Genomic DNA, 5705 nt, shown 5'->3' with positions numbered 1-5705 from the left:
GTATGAAAAGAGTTTTGTTTGACCTTATCCGAAATATTAACAAAAGGATATTATATGTTCGGTTAATTTATAACTAACCTCTACCAAAAACACCCACTTTCATCGCCAAGTTTTTTTTTTTTATTTTGCCACAAACTAACCATAAAAATACTGAAGCAAAATCAATAGCAGTAAAAATTTAATTGCGGGATATTTATAGGCTTGACTGATGAAACAGTTGATCCTAGTCCATAACAAAGCTACACAAGGCATCACACTCCATTCTACACTCATCCTTCACTCATATTTGAGTTAAAATACGCATATAGTTAATGAATGAATTCAGAGATAATGGGAGTGTTGAAACTGTTTATTTATGTACTTAATCTTTTGTTGGCCTAGTGTTGCAGTTAAAGAGGTTTTTAATTAACAATACAACACTTTAATTATTTAACTGTAGAGACTGACCATACTTTATCATTTGACATGAATTTAACCATTGTCAAACAAAAATAAATTGTATTGACACGTCTTTAAACTCTCTTACGAGAGGATGTTTCTAGCCCATTTGAGTCACAAAATAAAAGAAAATTTGTCGGTGACCTAAAGTAAATTAATTAAATATCATTTTAAAATTATACTATAAATTAAACGTAAGTTCCGTAAAAAGTCAAGTATTAAATATACTCTATTGTGTAAAATAGTAATTTTATTTATAGAATTATGTGACCAAACTGTTTGAAAAAGGGTGGACTATTGCAGCTTTTCAAATCAAGGCTTCAATAACAAGCAAGTTCGCCGTTTCAAAAGTAAAGAGTTTAACTAGGATATATTTGCAATCAACAGGCTATTGCAATTTAACTAGATAATAGCTGCAACTACAAAAAAATTATCAATCTATCAGATTGGTGGTGTTAGGTTCAGAAAGATATTGTCAACATTAAAAATGAATTGTTTTAAGATTTTGATTTCTATAAAGGTGTAACTTTAACTTTGAATAATTGTAGACTCGTCTTTTTAATCTAATAGTTATTTTCCTATGGTATAATACTATGGCTGATCAATTGTATATACACGTAGATTTTAAAACTGTGTAAAACTTAGTAATTACATACAACTAAATCACCATTTTAATAATAACTCAAATTTTCTTCAACGTATAAAAAAGAGGGCCAGGAGGGTTGAAAACAATTATTTTAATCACGCCTCAAGTTGATACATTGCTATTATATACCATTAAACTAAATGCACTATCTTAAAACGAATCCAGAAAGACATCTCAGCATGAATCAAGATGCAAACTATTTTATTGAAGCCATTCCTTGAGATATGTACGTGATAAAATCTAATATTCGATACGGCAGAGAAATCAGAGAGAATTTATGAAATCTTCAATCTAGGAAGGTAGAATATCGCTTATTCGAAATGCTTCAAACTCAATGTAAAACATTGTCGTAGCGTAGATATTTACCTTTATCTTACTTACATTTACAAATTAGTATAATTTATTTAACCCTATTAAAGAAAAATGTATAAAATATATAACATGCTTTTTTCATTAGTAAAATAATAGTTTTCATTTTGATTATAAAATAAAAATTTGTTTTGCTTAAACATAGGCTTACATATAAAGAAAATAGTGATTTTTTTACTTATAGATCAATAGGCCTACTATTAAAATAACTTTGAAACTGAAGTAGACATCCTATCCATTTGAGCCATTAGCTTTTATTGATTCAAAATGATTACAGTTATAAAATTCATATGAGTGCGCCATTGTTGAATAAGTGTATGAAGCTCTTGTTTAAGGAACAAAAATGAATGTTCTCTTTATAGAACTGGCTGCAGCCAAAATGGTTTACCATAGTTTTCAATTTAATATGATTTTTCAAACTATAGGTTTTGAACATACCAAGCAGAACTCAAAATTATAAAATATTTTTTGGATATTTTACAGTCTAAAAACATGTTAAATCTAAACTGTGTCATTTGTTACTGAGGTTATATAGGTGTTAGGTAATGTTGCGATATGATTTTTATGTATTCTGGTTGTCAGTATTTCTTTGGATTATTGGAAATGTCTGATGGGGCCCAGATAATTGGACCTTTTACCCAGACCAGGAAGACAGCCCAAGCCAGCTTTGATTACACTTATTTAACTAACACACTTAAATACCCTAATTTTGATTGGCTATAAACATAAAGAACGAATATTTTGACAACGAGTCAATCTGACATCAATATCTATGTTCCTATGCGAATAGCCAAAATTCCGCTAGCGCTTTGTAATCATGCCAGTAATTAGAAGTTTTTTTATTTGTTTTTAATAAGTATCAAAGTTGCTTTTTCTTTCTTATTAGGCTGCAATATAAAACGACCCACTCCCACGCACGGGTTTTCCCATGTGGGTTTAATTTCGTATACTTTAAGGTATTTAGTTATAGTTCTATTGTAATACATTATTTGTAAAAACTGTAAAACAATTATTTTATACGGAATAAAAGAAATTTTGATTTGATTGACACCTTCCAAACTAATATATAAATATATGTGAAAAACCTGATTGAAGCAAGAATTGGTTGAATTGTAACTGGTAGATGAACTTAGCAACCCCTTTTACCGGCAACTTAATCTTTTGGAACATGTGCTTTGAAACATGAAAAATATTGTTTGATTCCGTTAGGCGGAATCAAACTTGAAAGCTAATTACTACATTTTCCAGCGTACCTGCGAAGCCAGTGGGTTCCCCCCTGAAATTTACTTCTAGCCTAACGTATTTTTATATTTTACTTAAAACTAATGAGCTAACTTAGCCTTGATGATTATTCATTTTGCACGAAGTTTGAAGACTTGAAGCCTTTCAATTCACGGCAGCGGGCAGAGAGGGGCGAGAGAACAGGTGAGCCGGCTGAGTTTAGAAAAAGAGTGGTTCAAGAAAAAAAACCCGGTCGAACGGCATGCTAGCGCGTAACGCCATGAAGCTGTGGCGCTTGCGTCACAGTCTTAGTTTTTTCGTTGATTTGTTTAAGGTGGATTTAAGCATTATTTTATAACCTTTAATCTCAATAAATATTTAAAAATCTTAATAATTACAGCTGTATTCCAATAGTGATAGACATTAACACACTTTCAATATGTCTACCCGTTTCACAGGCATAAAAAACCCTAACACATTTCTATATCACATGAGAATTCACCATTAACTCTGGCGTAAGAAACGAAAATATTAACTTTTAAATAAGATTTGGAAGGTAGACCAGAGATTAAAATATAAAAAAAACCACGTTTACGATTGCTTTACAAAAGGTAGAGAAATATAAACCTAAAAGTTAGTTTAACGCTTTTAATTGAATCCAATCAACACATTACATGAAAAGTATACAGTTTTATGTCAATTTAGTTGAAAGGTTCTAATTTTTAAGCATCAACAACTCAATAGTCTAACATAGAGTATTCCTAAATCCCCTTTAGTAGGGGCGTGCTATGAATATGTTACAAGGTTCATTATCTTTAGTGCTTGCTATTTGTGTCGTGTTTCACATATTATCAAGGGATTTTATACATCTAGTTTACGTGTAGCGTTTGATAAGCAAGGCCTACTGGGATCATCACGTCCATAATGAATGAGGCCAGATATGGGACATTGGTCGTTATAATGCAGGGTACATTTAAGAGAAATTTGGTCTTTTAACGCAATAGGAAATATACATTTTGACGAATAAAATAATGAAAGATATTTCAAATCAAGTTTTATTTCGTTGATTTCTTTTACTCAAAGGTACAAATGGTTTTACGCTACATTTAAAGTAAACATACAAACTGGGACGTTACCTTATTCTTTAAAATATATTTGAAAAAATTCGGTCCTAATGTGTTTGAAAGTTTGTTATTTTTTCGAAGGTTGCTTATTTGGTCTAAAGGTAGCTATAATATTTTGGTTATTTAAGTAGAGTTTTGATATAGGGGTTTTTTACAAGGAAGGAATTTACAGGCACTCCAAAACGTAGTGTAGTTTAAATCAATAGCTACAGGAAAATTAAAACTACTATATCACAAAATTTAATTTGGATGTGTAACACTTGTGTCAATAATAGATAATGATTTTTCTATTTCTAAAGATTCTCGTGGTTCTTTGTGTAATTTTAATTAAAATTATATTGAAAAAGGTTGAAATGTGGCGTAAGGAATCTTCTGTTTAACGTATATTTTAGGTCTTTCAGGACTTGTTCTATTAAGTTTCCCATTCAAATAAACTGTTTATTTCAACGAAAGTTTACAAAAACTATACATATAATACCCCCGCCGCAGCAAACCTGCCGACTAAGCGAATTTCCATTTGTCTGAATTGATTTTCAGTTAAATATATTTTAATAACATTAGGTTTAACGAGTACCTAGGTTTGCTGCTACAAGGAAACTAATAAAGTGTGTTTTTGAGTAAAATATTGATAGCTTAGTACAAAATAAATAAATTTGCCAAGTTTGATCAAAATATATTCATAAACAAGCAAACTACAACATTTGACAATATTCTCCATAAGAATAACATGGGAATTTAAAATTTAAATTTTTTTTAATTTTCTCCGTTACTAATAATTGAACAAAAATACTTTTATATACTAAATTATTTGTTTTTTTTAAGCTCTTTAAAAAGGTCTAAAGAGAAATTGGGAAATTTTGTGTTTTGAGGGTCAAAAGTGAGAAAAACCAATTTTTACCCCATAAAACCCCCCGTAAAGCCCCCTTCCCATGGTCCGATCGTGCTGGTTCGCGAACTCATTCAAGTTTATCCCGCTTTACACCTTTAAACCAAATTTCATCAAAATCGGACAAAAATTACTCAAGTTATCGCGTTCACGGACGTATATATATATATATATATATATATGTCTATATATATATATATATATATACATATATAAAAATTTGAACGAATAGTGTTTTTGGCCTCTGGGGACATCAAAATGAAAAAGTAAATCGGTCCCGGGTCTAGGTCTTACCGTGCCACCTACGGTAATAGCTACTTCCCTATAGGGAAATTCGCTAAAATGTATAAATATGCATCCCTGAGTTCTAAGAATAAGCTGTTTGTGGTCCTACTATTTAAGTGCTTACGATAGTCATATTTCTTGCAAGCTTGGAGAGCAAAATGTGCCTTTGAATTGGATAATCTTGCCCCAGTGGACATAGAAGAAAATAAAATCCAGGCGATCGCTGTTTTATAAGAGTTAGCTAGAACATAGTGTTTTCTAAAGTTTATAATATTACTACTGTATACCGATGCTAGAACGTATTCTATGCTACGAAACTTGGTTTGGACAACGTCCAATACTTTGTATAAAGCAACTTCTTGGTACACTGCACTTGCCGCAGACATTATTGTATTTGAATTGTTATTGCATCACAGCTCTTAACTGTAGGTATACTAAACTTCACAGTTCAACATGGAACCATACAATAGACGATTGCATGTATTTAGTTTCATGTATAGATCTAAATCTATGCAGAATTAGGGCCTATACATTAAGTTACAAAAATATATTTACCGATGGGGGAAATGCACAGTACATATACTGGTGTGTGAAAAAGGCTTAGTTGTGCAGCCATTTTCCAACACACGTCCCGTTATAGCCATGTTGAGTTATTCTTTTATCCTAGTGAGGTATTTTATGTAGACTTTTTTATATATGTTCTTAAGAAACTTAAATAATAGTAATAGTACAGCAA

The sequence above is a fragment of the Macrosteles quadrilineatus genome, unplaced genomic scaffold (assembly GCF_028750875.1).
Source record: "Macrosteles quadrilineatus isolate MER2022 unplaced genomic scaffold, UCM_ALF_1.0 Scaffold_2__2_contigs__length_208266976, whole genome shotgun sequence".
NCBI lineage: Eukaryota > Metazoa > Arthropoda > Insecta > Hemiptera > Cicadellidae > Macrosteles > Macrosteles quadrilineatus.
The sequence above is the reverse complement of the archived record's forward strand: the minus strand, read 5'-3'. Positions refer to the sequence as shown.